This window comes from Triturus cristatus, chromosome 2_2, assembly GCF_964204655.1.
Source record: "Triturus cristatus chromosome 2_2, aTriCri1.1, whole genome shotgun sequence".
In the NCBI taxonomy this organism is placed as follows: Eukaryota; Metazoa; Chordata; class Amphibia; order Caudata; family Salamandridae; genus Triturus; species Triturus cristatus.
Genome location: NC_140582.1, coordinates 1,117,099,389 through 1,117,126,809, shown reverse-complemented (window position 1 = coordinate 1,117,126,809; position 27,421 = coordinate 1,117,099,389).

Sequence of the window (27,421 nt, the reverse complement as noted above, 5' to 3'; positions counted from 1 at the left end):
AATCATCAACATACTGCATTTATTTCTTAAAGGGAATGCACACTGCTGTGAAACCAGCTTGTCTCTTAGCATGAAGCAGACTTTTCTGAAAGTGAAATACAACAAGGTAGGGGTGACCTTAGAAATGATAACTCAACACCTGCAATAACTACCTCAACCATATGCACCGTCTGGAATTAATTGGTTCTTTTTGGGAAACCTTGAAACAACTAGAAAGTAATTTAACTTTTGCTAATATTCTGCCTGCCCTATTTTGATTTATCATTTATCACTTACTAAGCATTGCTTATACCTTAGCGTGCATAACATACCAATGATAAATGGTGCTTTGATGATCAAATTATTTCCATTTCACAGAAGAACTTAATTTTAAAAGACTGTCAAGGATAGTTCAAAATTTCCTAACACAACTTAGTATATAGTTTTGTTCCCAAACATCTAGTGTTCTGGAATGCATCTTTTTAGAAATTGGGGTCTCTAGTTAGCAGAGGTAGGTACCTTTGTCCAAATAGGGGTCCTTGCTTCTAGTCAGGGTAAGGGGGATTCACTTCTAAAATAACCCCTGCTCACCCACTTGGTAGCTTGACACAAGCAGACAGGCTTATCTCAGAGGCATTGTGTAAAGCATTTCTGAACACATACAGTGATACAGTGAAAACACTACAAATGGACACCACACCAGTTTAAAAAAATAAGTGTAAAATAAGTAATCTTTATCTAAACCAAAATGAGACCAAACAACAAAAATCCACAATACAGTTATCAAGATATCCTCAAAAACTCAATTAAAGTTTGTTGCAGCATATAACTCCTCCTGGAGTTATTACAACGTTATGACAGATAAAAATCCCAAAGTACAGCGCCGATCGCGAGGTGCGCAGGGTCAGGCATGGAGTCAAGCAAACCCACAAAAAGAACAGTACCTTGGAATTGATGAAAGTTAAGACGGTGCATTGCATTGGGGAGGTGATGCTTTGTTGGCGCTGGGCGGCGTCAGTTCCTTATGACCCAAGGGGAGGTAAAGTCTTGATTCCTTACTGCGGTGCAGGGAAGGTGAGACGTCAGTTCCTTACTGTGTCAAGAGGTGACCTCATGGTGGAAGCCAGGAGTTGGCTCCTTACGATGGTGCGGTGTCAAAGGATTCAGGAGTCACACACGTCGAGTATCGGGTCAACGTTGATGAAGCACCGGCGTCGGTGAAGTCAGGGCTGCAGTGCACGTCGAGACAGTGCGTCGTGGACGTCACGAGCAGTGATCTCGGCTGCGGTGCAGGCATCGGCTTTGGTGACAGCTTAGGAGTCGATAAGGCACAGCATCAGCAGGTGTCAGGCCTATGGTTCGAGTCACGAGCGGTGCCCACGCTTCGGTGCAGGTTAAGGCGCCACTCACTGGCGTCAGTGTTGCAATTTTCTTCAGTGGCAGTTGAAACAGCAGTTCCAGATTCAGAGAGACAGAAGAAATGAAGTCTTTGTGTCCCTTAGACTTAAGAACAGGAGGCAAGCTCAATTTCAAGCCCTTAGAGATCTTTTCCTCAAGCAGGTGACAAAGCAAAACAGCAAAGTCCTTTTCTTCTTTCCTTGGCAGCAAGTAGCCACTGCAGGCCAACCCCAGACAGTAAACAGGCCAGGGGTAGTATTCCTCCTCAGCTTGTCTGGCCCTTCTCCATGGCAAATGTTCCTCTTGATTCTCAGAAGTGATCTAAAGTTCTGGTGTCTGGGCTCCAAAATTTATATCACAAAATCCCTTGTTCTCTGGTGGCAGAGAGGCCCTGTGCTCAATGCAAACCGGTTCTGTCCTCTCTGGTGCAGCTTCCTGGCAGGAGGTGGAGACAGCATTGTCCTTGGCAGACCAGGCCCATTCAGGTGAAAGGAAATCTCCTCCCCCTACTCTAAATGCAACCCAGGTCTATTCAGCCCCGGCCTGAGTCATCAGGCTCTCCGGAGCCACTGCCCCTATCCAGCCCCTGTCCTTCAAAAGCTAGACATTCAATACCCTAACCTAGAAGAGGGACCCTGGATTGCTAAGCAAGAAAATACCTACTTTCTCAAAGTGGTATTTTCAAACACAGAATGTAAAAATCACCCCCACTAAAAGATGCAGTTTAACATTCTGAGTTCATGCATACTAAACCTTTTTTTCCTACCTTGTTCCCAGGGGCATATATGTCCATAAGATGTTATAACCAAACTGCTCATTCTGTCCTATGGGAACTGGAAACCTTGAAATAGTGAAAAACGAAATTGGCAGTAGTTCACTCTCAGGACATGCCACACACAACAGGGTATGTCCTACCTTTCACATACAATGCACCCTGCCCACAGGGGTAACTACTGTAGGGGTGACAGATATGTAAGAAAAAGAAAGGTTAGGGGCTGGCAAGTGGGTGCACTTGCCAAGTCGACATTGCAGTACCAGACTGCACACAAGCTCTGCAATGACAGGTCAGAGTTAAATTTTTAAAGGGGGCTTCTGTTGGTGGCACAATCAGTGCTGCAGCCCACTAGCAGCATTTGATTTACAAGCCCTGGGCACACAAAGTGCACTGTATTAGGGTCTGACGGATGTATGACGTTACAACGCATGCTATTACAACGCATACCTTTACAACGCATTTTTTACAACGCTAGTTCTATTACTACGCATTACTTTACAACGAATTCTGTTACAACGCCAAACCTATTACAATACTGAAAAGTGCTGTTACAACGAAGTATATTACAACGCATACCATTACAACGCGATTTTTTTTTTAAAATTAAAAGTACAATAAAATCTGGCACGGGATGCAGGGAAATTAGGGGTTTTAGGGTGGGGAAGTGTATTAAAACGTGGAGAAGAACTGTACGTAAATCGACCAAAATGCAGTAACAAATTAATACTCGGGTATTAAAATTAATACTCGAGTATTAAAATAAATGCTCAAAATTCCCCATAAAAATCCGTTTTAAGACATTTGTAAGTTTTTAAATAATAATGAAAAAATAAATTACAGTACATACACATTTTTAACATGAAAAGATCGCAAACTAAGTAAAGTAACGAAAACATAACACACATACACACAGGCGCCATTTTAACCATCTCACTTATAAAACTTGTCCTACCACAGTTTCTATGTAAACAATACCAAAAGACATGTTCCAAAATGGATGCCAAAACGGGGCAAATGAATGAAAACAAAATTTCTTTAAAAGCATTTTTAAAATATCATTTTCCACAGTAAAACAAAGCATTAAAAAAAACACAACGAACGCAGTTTTTAAAAAAATTAATAGTGACACACAGTAAAAATTATAAATACAAGTGAGACACCATTTTGCACTCAGTTGATTATCAACTAGCAGAGAGAGCAGACGTAATAAGCTGACCCTCTGTCACCTGCACTGCGACCTCCTCAGAGAGAGCACGGAATTCACAACAGAGCAAGTACTAGTAAGTTATTAATATATATGTAAACGATAGTTTTTAGAAAAATATATTTTCTTAAACCACAAAAAATATTTTTTCACTTAATAATAAAAACTTAAGAAATGAACTGTTTGCAATATATTATCAATAAAATAAAACTCAAATTTAAAACAAGTAATTTATTTTCCTCAACCAGAAAATCGGAAGATTTTTACATTGCACAGCAGCTGAACCTATTTGGACATCCCCACCACGTAAACGACTTACAAACTCAATTGTTTAGGTAAATGTTATTTTTGTGGCATGGTTTTACTTGTAAAATTTATTTATTAAAATTTCATAAAGTCATGTATGCCAATGGTGTTTTTTTCTAATACTCAATCACACCGCATAAAAATCAAAATTGTCTTTTTATAACCAACGTTGACAAAGGAACATTTTTTTTTTTTTTTTTTTCTCCAACAGTGAACATCTTTTCACAAAAACCTTTTAACCTCCAGCAAACATCAGTATAAAGGCACGATAACAAAATACCTACTAGAAAAGGTATGTTTTCTTTCCCATTTTATTATAACGATACATTAGAAATCCTTTCTTTTGCAATTATTCCTCCTGTATCGTACCTAATTTGAAAACTAATGGATAGTTTTGAGAAACAATATTCAATTTCTTCTGTAGGAAAGAGCACCATCAGTGATATTTTTGTGTAGGGTAGGGGTACATATCTATATTTCTACTACAGTAATGTGTTTTAATTAGGACAGTATCATGTAGTACTAGTTATATTGTATGTCTGTTTAATTTTAAAAAAACTCAAGTACTACATTTCTACCCACCGTTAATTATCTTTTTTTCGCCTTTTTTCAAGAACAGAAAAGATTTTTTTTCTCACAACTAAAAATTTGAGCCAACAAAGAAAAACATCCTCTACCACCTCATCCACAAAAGCAAATTCTCAAAAACAAGGTATTTATTTACAGCACGGATTCTTTACCTTCAAAATATTTGACTAACTATCACATAGCTAAATTTCAAAGAAATAATCAATGTAATTATGATTACATTTTCAAATTTTAGATTTATATTTCATGTCTAAAGAATGTATTTTTCATTACGGAAATAGTTATGTGCAGCAACTTATATCACATGTGCAATTTTTGTGGAATAATTTTACTAAACACATTTATCACCATCGTTCTGTATTCAAAGTTTATTCATTTTTCACTTTTCCAGACATTTATTTATCCATTCCCCAACAAATCACCTCAAAAGTGTCTACACAAACCGACTCAGCAATACCACTGAACAGGAGTCTGCCAGAAAACCAATTCGGAAAAAAAGGCAATTTAGACAAACATTGTAAGTTGCAACAACTTTTAAAATGTACCATGCTGTAGTGGTAACAATTTACTTTTCCAAAATCTGGAAGGTGCAGCAGTTGGGTAAGTGTTGGATAGTGTAGGGGTATTAATTTACTATTCTAACTCCAGGGGGTGCAACAGTAGCGTAAGTGTTGGATAGTGTAGGGGTATTAATTTACTATTCTAACTCCAGGAAGGTGCAGCAGTAGGGTAAGTGTTGGATAGTGTAGGTGTATTAATTTACTATTCTAACTCCAGGAAGGTGCATCAGTAAGGAAAGTGTTGGATAGTGTAGGGGTAACAATTTACTATTCTAACTCCAGGAAGGTGCTGCAGTAGGGAAAGTTTTGGATAGTGTAGGGGTAACAATTTACTATTCTAACTCCAGGAAGGTGCATCAGTAGGGAAAGTTTTGGATAGTGTAGGGGTAACAATTTACTATTCTAACTTCAGGAAGGTGCATCAGTAGGGAAAGTGTGGGATAGTGTAGGGGTATCAATTTACTATTCTAACTCCAGGAAGGTGCTGCAGTAGGGAAAGTGTTGGATAGTGTAGGGGTATCAATTTACTATTCTAACTTCAGGAAGGTGCATCAGTAGGGAATGTGTTGGATAGTGTAGGGGTAACAATTTACTATTCTATCTCCAGGAAGGTGCTGCAGTAGGGAATGTGTTGGATAGTGTAGGGGTAACAATTTACTATTCTAACTCCAGGAAGGTGCATCAGTAGGGAAAGTGTGGGATAGTGTAGGGGTATCAATTTACTATTCTAACTCCAGGAAGGTGCATCAGTAGGGAAAGTGTGGGACAGTGTAGGGGTATCAATTTACTATTCTAACTCCAGGAAGGTGCTGCAGTAGGGAAAGTGTGGGATAGTGTAGGGGTATCAATTTACTATTATAACTCCAGGAAGGTGCTGCAGTAGGGAAAGTGTTGGATAGTGTAGGGGTATCAATTTACTATTCTAACTCCAGGAAGGTGCATCAGTAGGGAAAGTGTTGGATAGTGTAGGGGTATCAATTTACTATTCTAACTCCAGGAAGGTGCATCAGTAGGGAAAGTGTTGGATAGTGTAGGATTAACAATTTACTATTCTTACTCCAGGAAGGTGCATCAGTAGGGAAAGTGTGGGATAGTGTAGGGGTATCAATTTTCTATTCTAACTCCAGGAAGGTGCAGCAGTAGGGTAAGTGTTGGATAGTGTAGGTGTATTAATTTACTATTCTAACTCCAGGAAGGTGCATCAGTAGGGAAAGTGTGTGATGGTGTAGGGGTATTAATTTACTAATCTAACTCCAGGAAGGTGCATCAGTAGGGAAAGTGTTGGATAGTGTAGGGGTATCAATTTACTATTCTAACTCCAGGAAGGTGCATCAGTAGGGAAAGTGTTGGATAGTGTAGGAGTAACAATTTACTATTCTAACTCCAGGAAGGTGCATCAGTAGGGAAAGTGTTGGATAGTGTAGGAGTAACAATTTACTATTCTAACTCCAGGAAGGTGCATCAGTAGGGAAAGTGTTGGATAGTGTAGGAGTAACAATTTACTATTCTAACTCCAGGAAGGTGCATCAGTAGGGAAAGTGTTGGATAGTGTAGGAGTAACAATTTACTATTCTAACTCCAGGAAGGTGCATCAGTAGGGAAAGTGTGGGATAGTGTAGGGGTATCAATTTACTATTCTAACTCCAGGAAGGTGCTGCAGTAGGGAAAGTGTTGGATAGTGTAGGGGTATTAATTTACTATTCTAACTCCAGGAAGGTGCATCAGTAGGGAAAGTGTTGGATAGTGTAGGGGTATCAATTTTCTATTCTAACTCCAGGAAGGTGCATCAGTAGGGTAAGTGTTGGATAGTGTAGGGGTAACAATTTACTATTCTAACTCCAGGAAGGTGCATCAGTAGGGAAAGTGTGTGATGGTGTAGGGGTATTAATTTACTATTCTAACTCCAGGAAGGTGCATCAGTAGGGAAAGTGTTGGATAGTGTAGGGGTATCAATTTACTATTCTAACTCCAGGAAGGTGCATCAGTAGGGAAAGTGTTGGATAGTGTAGGGGTATCAATTTACGATTATAACTCCAGAAAGGTGCATCAGTAGGGTAAGTGTTGGATAGTGTAGGGGTAACAATTTACTATTCTAACTCCAGGAAGGTGCATCAGAAGAGAAAGTGTAGGATAGTGTAGGGGTATCAATTTACTATTCTAACTCCAGGAAGGTGCAGCAGTAGGGTAAGTGTTGGATAGTGTAGGTGTATTAATTTACTATTCTAACTCCATGAAGGTGCTGCAGTAGGGAAAGTGTGGGATAGTGTAGGGGTATTAATTTAATATTCTAACTCCATGAAGGAGCTGCAGTGGTGAAAGTGTTGGATAGTGTAGGGGTATTAATTTACTATTCTAACTCCAGGAAGGTGCATCAGTAGGGAAAGTGTTGGATAGTGTAGGGGTATCAATTTACTATTCTAACTCCAGGAAGGTGCAGCAGTAGGGTAAGTGTTGGATAGTGTAGGGATAACAATGTGCTATTCTTACTCCATGAAGATGCATCAGTAGGCAAAATAAAGGATTGAGTACATGTTATGTTTTGTTTACAAATATTAATAAATATCAAGCTAAATGTTTTATCTTTTCTCCTTTTTTCAGATAATGTCTAGCCTTGGAGCAGCCAACTTCGTTAAATCCAGGAAGGGCAAAAATCTGTTAAACCATGGTGGATACATATATAGTAAGGAAAGAATAAGTTTAACTAGAAATCATTGGAGGTGCGTGCAATACTACACTACCCATTGCAGTGGCAGAGCGGTTACTGTTGATAATTTGGTTGTGAAAACCACAGAACATAACCACTCTGCCTCTGCAATGGATGTAGAAATCAGAGAGACAATTAATGAGATGAAAGCTATTGCAAGCACCTCCAATGATTCTACAGGATCCATTTTAAGGGAGGTTGCACAGCATGTCCCTAGTCATGTTGCTAGCAACATGCCTATAATACCCAATTTGAGAAGAATTATTCAGAGACAAAAGCAGGCAAGTAATATTCAATTGTCTACACCACATACATTCTCTGACATTAGAATTCCTCATGATCTTTCTATTTCTTTTTCTGATGAACCTTTCCTTCTGCATGACAACGAAAACCCTCAGAAACGTATTTTAATTTTTAGTACCCCCCGTAACCTTGCTAAGTTAGAAAGTAGTGAAATTTGGATGATGGATGGGACGTTTAAAAGTACACCCCATCCTTTCACTCAAATTTACACTATACATGCTAAGATTAACAATAGTGTAATTCCCTTAGTGTATAGTTTGCTACCTGATAAGACTTCTGCAACATACACTGAACTTTTATCAGTGATTAAAAGCAAAACATCTGCAAGTCCTCGAAAAATAATAATCGATTTCGAATTGAGCATGATCAATGTGATCACCAAAACGTACACGGATACCCAAATTCAGGGATGTTTTTTCCATTTTTCGCAGGCATTTTGGCGTAAACTACAAAAAACATCCCTAGTTGCAGAATATTCTCGGGATAGCAAATTACAGTTTGAACTAAAAAAATTAACTGCACTTTGTTTTGTTCCTCCCGAAAGTGTGGACGAGTACTACACTGCAATTATAGAATCTGTTTATTATACGAGTAATGAGGAAAAATTGGCACCCATTCTAAATTATTTTGAGGACACATGGATTGGACACCTAAGCAGATCGGGTCGCAGGAGGAAGCCACGATTCCATGTGGAGTGGTGGAACTGCTACACGAGTTGTTTAGAGGGAGAGGCCAAAACAAACAATGCCATTGAGGGGTGGCATAACTCCTTCAATCATACAATTGGAAAACCACATCCGAACTTCTACTCATTTTTGGAAACTTTGAAGAAGGAGCAAAGTTTCCAAGAAATGAGATTAGCACAAACACTCGCAGGTAGTCTAAACCCACGAGTAACAGTCAAAACAAGGGAAATGTCTGAGAGACTATTGGCAATTCTACAACAGTTTTCGTTGTGTGTGGCTATTGACTACCTCGAAAATCTTTCTAACATTCTTTCTTTTTAAAACAATGAATTTGCTTACTTTCCTGCTTTGCTAAAAATTATAGTAATTACAATGATTCAATTGGCATACAAAGATTTTTTTTAAAAAAATTTTTTCAAATTAATAAGTCGGGTTTTTTCCATTTTTTCAAACAAATCTTCATTTCATCAAAACTAAACCAATGTTGAAAAATGTTACTGTTCCATAGTATTCGAAACATTTAACATTATTGGTACGCCATTTTTCAAATTATCGAAAAAATCCAATTTAAATTCCGTCAAAACCAATCACCAAAACTCAATCCGAACTATAAAATAGAAATTAAACCATATTCCTTAATACACATTGCAGCTGAATTGTCATTTGTATTTCAAAATAAGATTTACAAAATATTAAAGTACGCACAATTTTTTTACCAAGAAATGAAGATCGACAGTACATCTTTATCTTCGGAAACAAAGAAATCAACTGTCTAAACCGTAACTTTTTATTTAGAAAGAGTTACATACTTTTTTAAAATAACTAACTTACTTTCAGCGACCCGACATAGGCATGTATTAATGACATTAATGTGGACATGTTTAACAACTTTTAAAACATCTATTAGTTTTCCAGCAACCTCCCCTTATTCTTTCCTTACTATATATGTATCCCTTAAAAAGGTTTAATCTATAATATCAACAGAAAATATTTCCTACCTGGACGCAGATCAGCTTCCTGCTGCTTCCTCCTCCGATGCTCTGCAAAATGGCGTATTACGTCGACGCACACGTCCTTACGTCATCGCGTGCTTCTCTATTTATGGCGGACTACTTTTTTACATTCAACTGTAATTAAATGTTAATATATGTAAATAAAATATTTATATTTTGTTTAAAAAATAAAACTTACTTTGAAAAATTAATTTTAAAATATGTTTAATTTTTTCATGTTTTTTAAATCAAATAAAATAGTGAAATAAATATTTGTTTCCTATCTTTATTTTTAATTAATTTTTTAAATCTCCAATATTGTAATTTAATAACTGTAAAATTACTTAATATGTTCCTTACCTTGGCTCTATTGCCTTTTCCTTTCAAAACTTCCTCTTACTTCACTTTCTGTACCTTCTTTTCTTGTTCCGCGGGCTGTATATGCTAAGGCTGCCAAAATAAATAAAGAACAAACACGCTCATAGACTTCAATGGAAAACCGTGGGAAATAAATTCAAAAAGTAAGTTATAATTGTTATTTCTGATTTCTAAATTTTAAAAATTGTTAAATTGGTATAATTATTACTGTAAATATTTTTTAATGTTGATATTAATATTTTAAATATATTATTAATTTATTTATATAATAAATTAATCAAAAATACACTTCCATTTATTTATAAAAGGACACTTTCTTTTAAACATATAAATACTCTTGTCTTTTCATATGTGATAAAAATACTCTAGTTTTTAAAAGTAGGTACTCAATCATTTTTCTATATATTTAAATATTATATACTCTTTAATGTTTAAGAAAATTTATTTTTAAGTAGATAAATACTCAACATTTAAACTAAGTTTTTATTAAGTATCTATTTTTTATATTTTAAAACACTAAACTAAATGTTCAAGTATTAAATTTTAAAAAATCAAGTATTAATCATTTCTACATAATAAAATACACATGCATTAATATTTTGATTATCTACTCACTTTTTTGAAACTACTATAGAAACTAAAAATACTAAACTATTATTTTATCACCAAACAAACCAAACTTTTCTACCAGGCACAATACTCAAGTATTATTATTTTTATAAACTACTCACTTTTTTCAAATAAATATTGCATTTTTAAAAAAAATTTTAATACTCAAGTATTTATTTTACTGCTAACCAACCAAACTTTTCTACCAGAAAAAATACACAAGTAATAATTTTTTTATTAACTACTGCCCTTTTTTTAATTACAATTGCTATATTAAAAAAAAAAAAAAATACTCAAGTATTAATTTTAATGCTACCCAACTAATAAAATTTAGATAAATATTTTGCAAAAAAAAATGCGTTGTAATAGTATATGCGTTGTAAAAGTACTTGCGTTGTAAACACATGCATTGTAAATACATGCGTTGTAAAAGCATTACCACCAAATGCGTTGTAAAGGTATATGCGTTGTAAAGGTACTTACCATATAATGGAACGCGTTGTAAAAGCATGCGTTGTAAAAGTTTTAGCGTTGTAAAAAATGCGTTGTAATAGCACAGCGTTGTAAAAGTTGCGTTGTAAAGGTAGTTCCCCGGGTCTGACTAGTAAATCAAATATGTCAATGATGGATTCACTAATCTATAATAACAATTTACAAAGGTAGCACTCGCACTTTGGCACTGAACAGCAGTGGCAAATTGCCCATCTAGACCAGCAAAACGAAGTCCAACACACAGCAAAAACACAGGAGGCAAAGGCAAACAATGCAGGGGAGACCCATGCCAATGTTGCCAGGTCTAACACATCTCTCTGTAATTGTGGATGTCTTTAGCAAGATATGTTCTTTAAACATGAATCACAAATCCATTGAGCAAGGAACCTGGCTGCAGCATATTTATTGCTTAGAAAGTACACTGTTGAACATGAGGAAAGTTATGGCCAGTAATCGAAGATGACTGCTGCCTCTTGCAAACAAAGTGTGAGTCCAGGATAGCTGGGACTTGTAGTTCATGGACAAGACACCATTGCTTAGCATGCTCTCTACAAGTCCATAGCCTTCTGGCAGGCAGCACTGACACTCTGTAAACACCATCAGTATTGTGAACACAGAGATCCCTCCACTTAGTATTTGACCACTTGCAGATAATAAGTTGGAATATTGCGGGTCTAATTAACAAGATGGAAGACAAAGATTTGGTTGCATATATGAAGCTGCAGGATACATGTTGCCTGCAAGAAACCTGGACACTGGAGACTATAAATCTAGAGGGATGTATGCCCTTCAATACACCTGCCATAAGCCAACCGAGAGGTAGGGCAAAGGGTGGCCTACCCATTTGGGTAAAGGACTCCTGTACTCTCAACATCAAACTGCCATTCTTCCCCATAGGTGACAACATTCAGCAATTGAAGCTGGAAAAAGGCAAAGAAGAGAATGATTGTATTATCATCTATCTACCATCTTGTGGGAAAACTGAAACCGCAGCACTCCTAAAGTCATTGGATTCATTACTATTGTCTCTAAGATATGAAAGTGCAGCGGCCTATTCCTCCCCTAATAAGCATGTAAGGATGATAATATTTTGCGGGGACCTAACTACTCAACTGTGTCCAGTCCTGCAGGACCGAAAAGTAATGCATGAGGTCCATGCCTGGGGGCTTCCCCACACCTCATTTAAAGAGTACAGGTCATGAAAAAAGGCAGAACAAGTAACCACAACTATTCTGAACGTAGGCTTAAGACCGATGAATGGCCGTACCATCTCCGATTATCCCCCGAGACCAATGCTTCCGATAGGGAAGTGTGCTAGTGTGATTGAATAAATCATGGTCAATCTGGAGACCTGGAACTGGGTAATTGATATGTGGGTCATAGAAAGAATAGAGATCGATCATGACCAACTCCATCTTGTGTTTGACCTTGCAAACTCCTACTTCGAGAACTGGCACCAGGCTGAATGTGTGTATATGTGCAAAGCTAGCCTAAATCAAAATAGGAAAACATGTCCAGTGGACCCATTAAGCGGGGAAAACTAGACTTTTCGACTTATTTTCAGTGGAAAGCAGTTCTCACAACATTGAGCATGGAGGCCAAGGACCGAGGCCTTGATATGACTGAATCTTTCAAGTCATTCTTCAAACTCATCAAGCAAGTACTATTAGAAAACAGAGTTAGAGCATGACAGTTCAAGATTCCTACCATGACTGGTACGACAATTAATTTGCAGAAAAGATAACGCTCACCGCTGCACTAAGAAATAGAAGGTTAACCTTGGGGGAAAAGGCTCAGTTAATGGAAGTTCAAAAGTCTTATAAACGTATCATTTGACATAAAAAGAATAGCCAGTGCACAAAGGCAAGGAAAGCCTCTCAATGGGCAATCGACATGAAAGATACAAAAATGTTCTGGGAAATCATAGGTTGCCGTTGCACAGGCCCATGCAGGAACTTGGAGGATTAAATAAACCCTCTTAGATGGGTGTTGCATTTTTCTCTCTATACTAAGTGACCATCGAGAATGTCCTGGGAAGAGCAAAAATGGATTCACAGGAATCCATACAGAACCAAGCCGAAACCGAAAAGATATCGCTTTAAGTAGAATTAGTCCAGGCCATTCAGCATCAAAATCTGGGAAAAGCCCCAGGTCCTGACCAGGTGCCCATAGATGTGTTCAAAAGGAACCCGGACGTGTGCCTGGGCCCTTTGACAGTTGTCTTTATTGCTATCCTATTGAAAAGCATGGTTCCTGATTCCTGGAAGTCATCTATAATAGTCTCCATTCAAAAACAAGCATTGGCAATGCCAATCGGTCTCGCCATTAGGATCTTATATGTATTTAACTATGCAGCATAGTGACAGGGCTGGGTTTTAATACTCACTCACTAATTTGATCCAATTTTTGTGCTTGAAATGTCCGGCTTAGCTTTCCTTCCACCATTCTTACCTTGATTGAGCTAAGAATCTGGGGTGCCACTGCAGCAGGTGCAGTGGCACCGGAGACCAGGAATGTTGGCTATCGAGCCCAACTAGGGCTGTGTTACTATAAACTGTGCAGAGCGGGTGGTTGGAGGGAGTATTTTCACTGTTTGCAGGAGGGCCTATTGACCCCTTGCTATGCCACTGCTGAAAATTCAACATTAGGTTATTACACTGACGTCCACAGTGCTGACATAACCTCACACGTAGCTATGTGCTTAAGACCATTGAAAGCCTTAAACAAACAAAATAGTGCTATGAAAGAACACAGTCCGTCATCAGTCACATTAGAAGACTAAAGCTGTGATGTCTTACTACCATATAGCAAACAGGTTTGTATTCCTAATTGCAAAGCTGTCCGTTCACAGGTGAGTAGGTGCAGTATAATCACCTGTCTCTCCCATGCCTTTCTTGTTCTGCTCGGTCAAGCTTCTTAGGTCATGCGCCTAGATTTACTAGGATTGCGCAAGCACTTGTGCGCTGATACACAACGAACGCTGCATTTTTAGGCCTTTTTAATGGTCAGTAAATCGACTAAATGCTTTTTGTCGCTTTGCGCCATGAGGACACCCATGCAAAGCCACTGTAAATAACTCAGTTGGGATGTTGGTGTGCCACTGTGTAGCTGTGTTGGCATGTAGTGTTAATGAGCTGCATAGGGCGAATGCTGCTCCAGGCGGGACATCCTACTTTTGCCTTCATTATGAGCAACAAAGCATGCATCAGGGTTGACTAAATTATGCGGCAAGAAAAGCCAAAAACAAGTAGGTTACAACCAGTGCCACTGGAATTATGTAATTTTGAAAATGCAGCATTTTCCGCATAATTATGGATAATGGATTTACCACATTGACACATAACCCTCCATTTGCTAACTTGAAAATGTCAACAAAAACTAATTTTAGCTCGCACAGATGAAAAGTTTCCAAATAAACGAGAAAACTTAGACCCAGAGAGACTCGTTACAGTTCTTTCACAGTTTCACCATTTCAAAACTGAAGCGTTTTCAATATGCTATACAATGAAGCCATAGTTGTTGCTTATTTATCTTATGCAACTAACAACCATTGGCAAAGTCAAACCCCTGGCTTGTTGGAGGTGGAATGTCACTGGTTGTATCATATATCTGGATACAATGACAGCAGCAGAAAAATACCAGTCAGGCGGCACACTAAGCTAAATATAGATTTTCAGCATTCCGGTTTTCAAGCCACGTCCTTAATTACATCGACCACGCCCCTTTGAGAGACCCCCTCCCCCCAGTTTTTTTTATCCTACTCAAAGCCCTGCATAACACCCTACCTCAGCCCCGACAGGTGGGCAAAGTATCCAACCCAGGATTCTCTTTTACGTGTTTCTATGGTCTGTGCAAATCATCTCTCTACAAACCTGTAAATAAGTGCAACCATAAAACCTGCAGTTCCTACTGCACACCACGAAAATTATGCCCCCCTAAACATTTAATTACAGCGCCACAAACTGAGTGGAACACTTTCCATCTGCCACAAAGGGGTGAGAGGTTGAGATGGCCCAGTGGATTTAAACCAACGGCTTCCAACCTCTCTCTCGCTCTCACTGGAAATTATTTTTTAAAACAGAGCTATGGTCTGGCTCAAACCACTGAAATTTGCCAGAAAAACACTTTACTGCCTCAGAAACTGCATGTAACAATTGCTTTATATAAGGAAACTACTGAGTTCTCTTTGCTATGATTGTACCAAACTGCACATGTAAGGGCTTACATCCTGGTTTTAGTTAATTATTAGCATATTACACTGTGCGAACCTAAGTGTATTTAAAATACATGCACTTTTAACTGGAACTCCCAAAAGGCACCAGGGAAATTCTCAGGAGCGCAGAATCTCACGCAGTCCCTTTTGAGACGCTATCAAGTAATTTTCGGATTCTTCCTTCAAATGTTTTTACAATGGGTTCAGAATTTCGCCAATCTGGACTCACACCGGCGTCATGTTTAAGTGTATAGCAAGACATAATAAAACCACGAACAGCAATGACACCGGTGTCAGAGGGCTGCAGCAAATGACACACACCAGACCAAGTGTGTATTCCTCTGGGAAAGTGTCTGCCTTTTTCCCTTACGCGATGCATTCTTTGCATATATATAACATCATCATCATCAACAAATCTTTATTCGATTGTTACATCATGAAAGATACACTTCAATAAAAGGAATAAAAAGGTATACATTAGACAAGTACAAGAAAGCTCCAAACAGGACCAGCCCAAGAGGTCATGCTAAAACCATATAAAAAAGTAGAATCTTTCAGTTTTTAATAGAAAATAAAAAGAAAAGAGAGATTAGGTGTAACAGGACATAGGTAAACTTATAATTCTAAAGCTGGAAGCACTGAGGTATCGTTCCTGTTCGCCTGGATCCTGCGTATAGCCCAAGACCAGCTGAGAAATTTAGCTAGAGCAACAACAATATCCTCTCGGGTGTTGGTTCTCAGAAGACGCATAGCTATTTTGTGTGATCTGGTGCCTAAATTGGAACAGATCGGCTTTAGCCATATTTTCCTAGGAAAAGCAAAAGCTGGGCACACAAACAAAACGTGGGCGGTAGACTCTTCCTGTGTTTTGCAAATAGGGCAGTATCTATCAGTTCCGCCCTTCCACTTGTAGCTAAAAGAATTGAGCGGGAGAGACCCCACTTTAAACTGGTGATATAATTTACGATCCCCTACTCTGGAGATGAAATTCCAGTAGGGTTCAAAGCTACTTAGAAATGTATGGTCCAGGAAGAGACCAGATAATGAACTGCTATTCGTCTCAGACCACAGTTTCCGTGACCTGGATTCCCAATATAAGGTTTTAAACTCAAGCTTACTGGGGAACTGATTACCCCTGGGATCCACCCACAGATGACCCAGCCCCATATCGATCAAGCCCTTTTTAATATATTGGAGCCAGGCAATTCTCCTTTGCGTGTCAAGATCCTTGATATACCAAATTGCATACATATAACATACATATAACATGTGATAACAACCGAACAGGAGCCCCTGTGAAGTTTTAACTCGGTTTAATCCCCTTCCTTTTCATAGGTGCCTCGTACCACTGCCATGCAGCACCACCCACCCCGGTAAGCCCACGCTCCCAAAAATAGCCCCTAGCTGACCAGCTCAGTATCCCAGCATGGCCATTTGTAGCAATGCCATCTCTGAAGTACTTAGGTTCGTTCGACTACTTGGCACGGGTGCGAATCTTCTCAAACGCCAGAAAAAGGCACACCGTAAAGTCGCACAAAAAGACAGAAAATGGAAATGATAAAAGCCACACTGCGACATCAGACGCAGGCATGGATTGGCAGAGCAAATTATGAACAATATAACTTTTGAAATGTAGATCTGGGGAGTGCCTGCCCTGCTCTGTTTCTGAACAACAGTCCCATATTTTTGAATGAATACATTAAAACGTGACTGAAAAATAACACCTTTAGGCACACTGAATCCACATCTGTTGTAGCCTACTGCAGCTGTGGGAAAAAACAAGCTGCTTGCATTATGTTCGGACAGTCTCGTTCAAAGTACACCAGCGGCACTTTCTTGATTTGAAGATAATGTTAGATGTTGTCCAATAGTAACACTCCAAATGGCCCTACAATTGCGCATAAGCGAAAAGACCCGCAATGCATGCTCTTGTAGCTAGCTGGCAGACACGTTACACAGGAGGAGAAGTGCGTTCCAAGCCTCATTCTGGGAAAAGAAATTTAATTGGTAAAAGAAATAAAGGAAGGGCTAGCCTATGTAGCGCGAACTCGACCTGGAGGTTTGGAAATTTATATGAGCACTACTTGCTTGCATCACACAAGAACAACTTCATTTTTGTATATTTTTAGGCATTGTGATATTAAATAAATTGCCTAGGATTTCAAGATGCTGAGCCGATGCGAGACTCGAACTGGGTTCCCTAATTACTGCCCCCTCCCTGCCTATCTCCCTCATTCCTGGCTGACGTCAGGGCTCTGTTGTCTGACCCCCGGACAGCAGAAAAGTAAAACATCCTGGGTTGCCTTGCGATCATGAAATTCGACATCCGTCCACTCCTGCAGCCTCGCATGCGCACTCACACACACACACACATGCTTCCACTCATCATACGCTTGCTTAGGCATGCTGAAGTGGATGCCTGCTTGTGCCCCGGGGGGACCGCGCAAAGTGCATTCTGATAGAGAAGCACTGTAGTAGGTCCCTGCTTGTGCCCCAGGGGCACTGTAAAGTGCACGCAATGGAAAAAGAGATAAACCCTTTTAAGGGGCTTGTCTTTAAGCCAGGAGAGGTGGCGTATCACATAAGGCTGCTGACGTTGGAGCTGAAGAGCAGCGTTCGATCCTCGGCTTGGGCTGTATTAATTATAAATAAAAAGGTCCGCGGCGTGGGCTGTATTAATCAGAAATAATTAAACAGAGATCTCAGATGAGAGTTGCGAGAGACAAATAAAACAAGCATTGTGGGGAGAAACAAATAAAACAAGCATTGACAATGCAATACAAGCATTGGCAAATCAGATGAGAGTGGGGACGGGAGAAACAAATAAAACAAGCTTTGGCAATGCAACTGTATGGGGGTGAGAAGGCATTGTAAGAAAGTAGTCTGTGCAGTAAAGGGGCCAATAGCCGTGGAAGGACACAAAGGAGGGACTAACAAGCCTACAACCAATTGGAAAGCACCATTTAAGACACCAACCAATGAAAATGATTGGTGGAGAGTGGGCGGAGCTTGTATACACTATAGTGTATACTGCATGTCTCAACGAGACAGCGCAAGCGCTGCCTAGGCGAGACCTAAAAAGGGCAGAGGGATGATCCTTCTAACTACTACCCAATTTCATCACTAGACAGAGTAGGAAAAATCTTTGGTACACTGTTGCTTGCCCACCTAAAAACATGGATGGAGGTCAATTGCATAATGTCTCACCCTCAAGCCGGCTTCCACAGGATCAAGTCCTGCGACTACACATTATCTGTTCGGAGTATGCTTTGCTACGGAAATCACCACACTTCCTGGTCTTCAAAGACCTAAATACCACTTTCAAAAGTGTGGACTGGGCTACACTACGGCGCATCCTGGAGGTCCATGCTGTCCCCAAATACCTATTCAACCTGTTAATTAGCCGTCCTACCGGAAACACAGTATCTGCAAAATATGGCCCTAAAGTTGAGTGCACAACGATTTGTGGAATACACTGTGGGGTCAGACAGGGTTGTGTGGTGGCATCAGCTCTATTTAACATCTAAATCAATGACATAGGTAAGATGCTCTTCAATCTCACTCAGGATGTACCCGAGCAGAGGAATGATCAATTTCCGATCCTTATGTTTCGAAACGATGCAGTTATTCTAGCCCGAACTGAACTGTCTATGCACAGCCTTCTGGGAGGCTTAGAACTTTTCTGTATATCCAGGAAATTAACAATAAATGTGCAGAAAACAACGTTCATGGTAATGAAATCAAGGGTCAAACTAAAAATCATCCTTCAGGATGTATGGCAACCAAATAGATTAAGTTACACCTTTGGATTACCTGGGCATCTGGATCAATGACAAGCTACTTTGGAGCAGTCAAATAACCAAGTCCAAAATGGTTCTCTCCCAACAATCTAGGGCAGTATGGAAATTTGCGAGCATTTCTAAGCCTTCATGATAAAGTCTGCTTTGTCCACGTACAAACCAGAGCAATGGTTGCAAGGCAAGCACACAGGCTTGCTGCAATGCAGTATTGTGATTGGCTCCCCAAAGCTAAACACAACGCTGTAATACAGCATTGTGATTGGTCTGAGCACCGTGGTTTGGTGCTCAGACAGGAACAGGGAGGTTTTGCATGTTCCTCACCAAGCCGTGAAATGAAGCCAGGTGCGGAAGCTGCAAAGTGTGCATGACTGCTTGGCTGGCCCTGGAGTGGCCCGCCAAGCAGTCATGCGCACTTAGAGAGGGCAAACCCCTCCTCCCCCTCCCACTGCACAGCCCAGCCCCACCCCACCTGTGAATCACTGATTTCAGTTGGGCGACACTCCTCCACCTTAGCGGAGGAGCCACCACTGCTTGCAGCCGAGCAGTGGAGGAGGTCTTTTTGCAGCTTTATGAAGTGGCTGAAAAGTTTAAAGGGGTTTTTGTTCCGGTATTAATATATCCTTTTTCCTCATGGACTTGCTTCATAATGATGTACCCTAGCCACCCTGCATAAACCTCTTCTATCTCTCGGAATTGGTTCTTTTAGATTACCGTTACACTTAGCATTAAGCAGCCGAACGTCCATAATGGCAACTGCACACAGCACTTTATTTTGCCTGATGCATGGTCACAAAAGATCCTTTCCAAATAACCCTATTTTGGCACTGTTGTACTTTTTCAGTCCTTGCACACAAAAGCTTATGCGACTTCACTGTTTGTCCTCTAAGGCAACTAAGCAGATAACACCTTGATTGCCTGAAACCATTTCTATTATTCATTTGGCAACTTCTGAAGTGCAAGGAGGCATGCTAGCAAAAAGGGCTTACATGGACAGAAATGCGTTGTAATGAAGATATTGTTGAAAGAAGTCCATGAAACAATCCAGTAGATATATGTAGTATTTAATCCAGAAACAGTCAAGAAAACCACCAGTCCTAACAGCAGTTAACTTCTCAATAATCCAGAATCATCCCCTCCAGCTTGCCAGTATTCTGTTGCTAGGCTATGACAGGTAGAATATAGAACACAACCCAGCTGCAGAGGCAAGAACAGTGAAAAGGATAAAATAACATAAGTAAAACCACAACACATCTCCCTCCCCAAAATATCAAAAACTTTATACAGCAGAAAGGAAGCAAAAGAACAGTCATTCCCATAGATCTTCACCAACTAGTGCATAATGAATGTTTGTATTCAAAACATTTTATAGTCTTTATGCCAGGATGGTCTAAATCTCAATCTTCGATGGCTACCAGGGTGAGGAACTTTTGAAACATAGTTAAGATCATCAGACACTGAATTGTGAGTAGACTCATCAGAAAATACACCCTCACGCTCAGCACCCTCAGAACTTGGCTCCCATTTGACTAAACGAGACATACTCCACACTTCACCAGAATCCAACACCACAACATTTTTCTTAACCTCCTTGATGATAAATGGACCCATATATCGTGAGTGGCCCTTTCTAAAGAGGCCAGATCTTTTAACTAACACTTCATCTCCCACTCTCCAATGTCTAAGAAGAGAGGAATTTCTGAAATCAAACCTGCTCTTGTATTTATCCTGGTGAAGTTTCCGTCTCCAAACAACACATTCATCCAACTGTACATCATTAACATTCAAATTCAACCATGCAGGATTTACTTTGTCATGAGGTTTCCTCCCTCTCAAAACAGAGAAAGGGGAAACTGATGTTAAACAATTGTGGGTGTTACGGTGAGCCCACCATGTTTCTCTGAGCATTTCTTTTAGTGAAGATCTAGTCTGCATGGCTCTTTGAGCACAAGACTTTACAATCTTGTTCATTCTTTCTGCCAGACCATTGGCTTGAGGAGAATACAAAGCTGTCTTGAAATGTACAATGGACAATTCCTTCAAAAATGTATTTATCTCATGAGAGATAAACTGAACACCGTTGTCAGTGATAATGTGTTTTGGTATTCCCTCTCTTGAAAACTCCTCAGACAGAAACTCAATGACAGTCCTAGTGTTCACGGCTGGTACACACTTGGTGACTACCCACTTGGAAGTGTAATCTACTAAAAGCAGCACATAACGCTCATTGTACGCAAAAGACTCAAATGGACCAGCAATATCCAAACCCAACTTGGACCAGGGTTCAGCCGGAATCTCTACAGGCGAAAGTGGTGTGGTACGACCTTTCTTGCTTTTATCACTATTAGCACATTCCCAACAATCCTTACCCATCACTTCAACCTGCTTGTCCATCGTTGGCCACCAGTACCACTCACGGACTCTAGCTTTAGTGAAATTCCTTCCCAAGTGCCCTTCATGAGCTAAATTGATTAACTTGCTCCTAAGTTCACCAGGAGGCACCACCCAATTTCCCCTCAACAGTTTACCATCAAAAACACATAACTCCTCTTTCACATTGATGAAACCCTTCAAGTGTTCAGGTATGTCTTTCTCTGCTGGCCAACCTTCAATCGTGAACTTCTTGAGTAACTCTAAATCACTATCATCGTGAGAAACCAAAGACCACTCATCTTGATTGACAGCAGACTCATGCACCCATCCAACCAAAGAGCCATCAACTTCTGCACCAGATTGATCTACAGGTAACCTAGAAAGACAGTCTGCAACCACATTCATAGATCCTGGGACATACTCAACAATGAAATTAAAATCTGACAGTCCCTCAATCCAACGTTTGATTCTTGGCAAAACATTTTCCGCATTCCTGCAAGTGAAAATTTGGCACAAGGGACGGTGATCAGTACTAACTGTCACAGGTAGGCCCCAAAGATAGACCTTGAAGTGATGAATAGCCCAGAAAACCACCAATGCCTCCCGCTCAATCACGGAATAGCTTTCCTCAGCACCTCTGAGTGAACGAGAAGCAAAAGCAACAATCCTCAGCTCTCCATCAACAATTTGTGATAACACTGCTCCCAAACCAAGCATACTTGCATCTGTAGACAAAATCGTCTTCTTACCGGCATCAAAGTGTCCCAAAGTGGGTATGTGACTAATTGTTTTTTTGATGGAATCGAAAGCAGAAGAACAATCATTTGACCATGTAAATTAAGTACCCTTCTTGAGCAATACTGTCAAAGGAGAGGAAACCCCAGCAAAATTAGGTATAAACTTGGAGCAAAACTCGGCCAACCCTAAAAATGAACGAACTTGATCTTTGCTAACCGGAACTGGGGCTTTTACAATACTCTCAACTAAATTAAGTTTAGGGCTGATACCATCAGCAGATATAGTGTGTCCTAAATAATCTACAGACGACACACGGAACTTACACTTCTCTTTCTTGATAACTAGACCAGCTTCTTGCAACCGTTGCAAAACCCTCCAAAGTACATTGTCATGATCTTGCACATCCTTACTAGGGGTGGGCGACAATTTCCGTTCCGCTCCCGGAAATTGCGACAATTCGACATTTCCGCGTTCCGACCGGAACGCGGAAATGCCGAATTGTCGCAATTTCCGGGAGGGAACGGAAATTGTTGCCTGGCCAAGCACTTACAGATATAAATAAAGCAGGTGCCCGAGTTGAAGCTCAAATTCAGTAACGCATTCATCGGCACAATACATTCGGGAGCTAGGTCGAGGCTGGGCAGGTGTGCTGTTCTCCCCATATCTACCGTCAAAAACTAGCTGTGGTCCTTACCTGTCGCGCAATCCCCGTGTAGTTCCTGACACCAGCTGCTCTGATCGGTCTCTGGCCCGCGGCGTCTCTGGCCCACGGCATGTGAACTGCATGGAAGCCCCGCCCCACACACCAGAGGTGGGCAACGTCTTCCGCCCTTTCCCCCACTACGATGGACAGCTGACTCGAGGGACCCCAGGGACGTCGGCGCCGTGGCTGGCAAGTACGTACACAAACTGTAGCGGGCGGCAGCGGCAGGCCGGAAGCACCAATTTCCGCGATCACGGAAATATCGCGTGATCGCGGAAATTGCTTGCATTCTCGCGAGAATTGGCGGAAGTGCCTTCCGCCAATTCCGCCCACCCCTAATCCTTACCATAAATCAGAATGTCATCTTGGAAAACCAAGACCTTAGGCAACCCAATCAACACCCTATTCATCACCCTCTGAAAGCAAGCCGCAGCAGAAGCTAACCCAAAGGGCATCCGAAAAAACCTGAAAGTCCCCAAAGACAAGGAGGTCAGAAAGGTACAGTGTATGTAAAGGAAGGAGTGTCAGGTTACTCATAGGTCACTCCGAGAAAATGTATGAAGAATCAACAAAAAAGACGGCCACAGGATTAGGCAACAAAATGCGGAGCTGCGCACAGGAGACACACCGTCAGCAGGCGTTGACGTCCCGTTGTGGGGAGCAACCTGCACAAATACATACACAACCAGGTACTTAATGCACAATAGAGATTATTAACCATGAAGAACTGCATGCATACACTCATATGCTCAATCTTTGACAATTATGCCATAGATGACTCATGCAAACTGGCAAGAGATCTGCATTGACAGAGATGAGGCACTTTGTATTGTGCTGAACACCTTTATTGCACAACATCACACAAAGGGAAATGCATCCATACAAAAAGACTCACAGGTCAGTTGACAGAACATGTGGGACATACGCTGGACCCCCCCTTTAAAACACGGATGTTGTAAATCCCAATGAACTGGCACACAAGTTAAGCGGATGAGCCAAACACATCCTGTTGCACACGGAGAGGCTGCAATTCACCATAGAGCCTGTTGTTGTGATGTCCCACACTATGTCCACCCGTAGCATCTGCAATGTTTCAGAGGCAAGGTTTATGCACATTGATGCCTTCATCAGACTCCACACTCCACTACAGATGACTGTCAAGAAGGGTGACTATCATGTCATGGGAGTGATGCTACATGTTATATGCTCCATGGTGAGAAGACATGTATGCATGGTACCACAACATGCACAGAAGCAGTCCCCACACATTCCCAACCCGTACCACCACCAAAAAGCCTTGCTGCAATCCTTACCCAAACTGACATTTCCACATGTCCGTGCATGGAACGCTGATTCAGCACACGTTGCAATCCTCATGAGGAATAGCAGGAGGACAAAGATGACACGAGCAGACAACAGGCGCAAAAACCTGGGAATGACAGACACACAAGAAGTCACCTAAAACAAACCTCGCCGCACACATGGTCAGTTACGAAACATGAACAATGTTGGACACAAGCAAATTTCAAAGAAAGTCTCTCCGCAAAACTGTGTGGCATGACATCATCACTCGAGTGACACATCAGTACATACATCAAAGTCACTTTGCATTCAGTCAGCTGGACACACAGGGCCCGATTCACAGAACTAACTTAAGACAAAATCCTAAACTTACTACCATTTTGGTATTCACAGAAGGCACTTACTCATTTTGGTATTCACAGAAGGCACTTACTCAATTTGGTATTCACAGAAGTTAGGAGTCCTAACTTTAGGACTCCTAAATGCCTTCTGTGAATACCGAAAGTCTCAAAATTAGGATTTTTCTCAGTTTAGTAGTAGTATAGTTAGGACTCCTAACTTTAGGACTCCTAAATGCCTTCTGTGAATACCGAAAGCCTTAAAATTAGGATTTTTCTCAGTTTAGTAGTAGTATAGTTAGGACTCCTAACTTTAGGACACCTAAATGCCTTCTGTGAATACCGAAAGCCTTAAAATTAGGATTATTCTCAGTTTAGTAGTAGTAAAGTTAGGAGTCCTAACTTTAGGACTCCTAAACTGAGAAAAATCCTAATTTTAAGACTTTTGGTATTCACAGAAGGCATTTAGGAGTCCTAAAGTTAGGACTCCTAACTTCTGTGAATACCGAAGTGAGTAAGTGTCTTCTGTGAATACCAAAATGAGTAAGTGCCTTCCGTGAATACGAAAATGGTAGTAAGTTTAGGATTTTGTCTTAAGTTAGTTCTGTGAATCGGGCCCACACATTGCAACACATGCCACTCAATGCTACCAGCTTGCACACTCATACCCAGTGACTCACCATTATGAGAAGAAGTTGCGTATGAGCTGACTCCGGATATCATCCTCCTCCTCCTCCTCACTTGCCTCATGACCAAGCCCTGGATCCTCCACGGGTGGATGTTGCTGCTCATCAGGATCAAGGATGAGTGGCACTGCCTTCTCAACGGCCATGTTGTGCAGCATGCAGCACACAATGAAGATTTTGCAGACCTTCTCCGGTGCATATGGGACGGACATGCCTGTCTTGTCAAGGCACCGGAATCAGCTCTTCAGGAGGCCAAACGTCCTCTCAATCAATCGCCTGGTCTGCTCATGTGCATTGTTGTACCGGTGATCTGCAGCTGTTCTTGGGTTGCGGAGAGGTGTCATTAGCCATGGCATGTTGGGATATCCAGACTCCCCTACATGGAAACATCATGTAAATAAGTGGGTCAGGAGATGCCGTAAGAGCCAAAGATACCGCAACACACAGGACCAACAGAGTATACCCACCAACAAGACATGCTCGTTCGTTGTGCAGCCGCAGCATCATTTGTGGCACCCTGCTACGCCTCCTGATGTAGGCATCGTGTGCTGATCCTGAAAAACGTGCACAGACATGGGAAATAAGCATGTTAGCAAGACACACCACTAGGGCATTTATTGAGTGGTAATGCTTACGGTTGCGATAGGCTTGCTCCTGTGCCTGTGGTGGTACCAAAGCCACATGTGTCCCATCATTGGAGGCAATGACATTGGGCATCCCTCTCAGGGCATAGAAATCACCCTCCACATCTGTCAACTCCTCAGGAGTAGGAAATTTGATGAATCCATCAAGGTGCTCCAACATGGCTGCCAAAACATCACGCAGGACACGGTTGAACATTGTCTGTGACATCCCACTAACATCAGCTATGGTCAATTGAAACGTACCTGTGGCAAAAAAATGTAGGGCTGCCATCACCTTCATCTTTGGGGTCAGTGCAGTAGGATACCTGTGTCGTGGTTGGAGGTGTGGTGCCAGCTTGTCGGTAAAGTCCTCAATCAACTGTTGAGTGAATCTGTAACGTCGGATGCAGGCACGTTCCCTCATGGCAGCCAAGTCTGGCATTGGTCTTGGGACAGGCGGTGCCCTGCAAGACATTGTTAGGAATAATGAAGATTCAGAGTCTGCCAACATCAATGTCAATGAACATAGCACATGCTAAACTGCTACTTAACATCAGGTAACTATGGAGTCTGGTGTGTGCAATACATCCAGGACACATATGCCAGCTTGCTGGCACTCCTGCGAAAAGCCAGATACACCTGTTGATTGTCAAGTCTACATGACATGCCCTGAAATGAGCTGAGGGCAAGTCTGAGTGAACAGCCAGAGATATCACCGGAGTGACACACATCCACATAGTTGCATTGGAAGGATGTCATCTCATCCAGACAGTTGGATGCAAGGCACATGCACAGGTCACATGGAATGTCAAATGTAAATATGAAACACATTGCGATGAAGGGGTACACGTGACAACAAATAAACACAGCCATTGAGACTACGCAGACATGTATGCCTGGGAAAATATGATGTCCGATGCACACAGACCCAACAGCCGTGGGAATCCACATGTGGCATGGTGTGCGTAGATGTGTGCAAAAACAACAATTGATGGACAGAATGCAGAACAATGTCATACATTCACCCCAGTACAGAGATCTGGGCCTAAATCCATCGTTTTTTTGCTCACCATGCCATTCCAGTTTGAACCCAGCCATATGCAAATCAGTCTTGACCCTGTGCCTCATGGGAACAGTCCAGCCCGAACTGCCAAGCCAGGTCCTCCCTGGACTGGAAACAAGCATCCTAGGACCGGTTTCGGGGTTTCACCCCTCTTCAGCCAGGAGAGCTTGATTCCAGTGGCATGGAGAGCACGGGACTCACGTCTGAGCATACCCGTCCCACTCGGGGTGACAAATGCAAAAACAACAATTGATGGACAGAATGCAGAACAATGTCATACATTCACCCCAGTACAGAGATCTGGGCCTAAATCCATCGTTTTTTTGCTCACCATGCCATTCCAGTTTGAACCCAGCCATATGCAAATCAGTCTTGACCCTGTGCCTCATGGGAACAGTCCAGCCCGAACTGCCAAGCCAGGTCCTCCCTGGACTGGAAACAAGCATCCTAGGACCGGTTTCGGGGTTTCACCCCTCTTCAGCCAGGATAGCTTGATTCCAGTGGCATGGAGAGCACGGGACTCACGTCTGAGCATACCCGTCCCACTCGGGGTGACAAATGCAAAAACAACAATTGATGGACAGAATACAGAACAATGTCATACATTCACC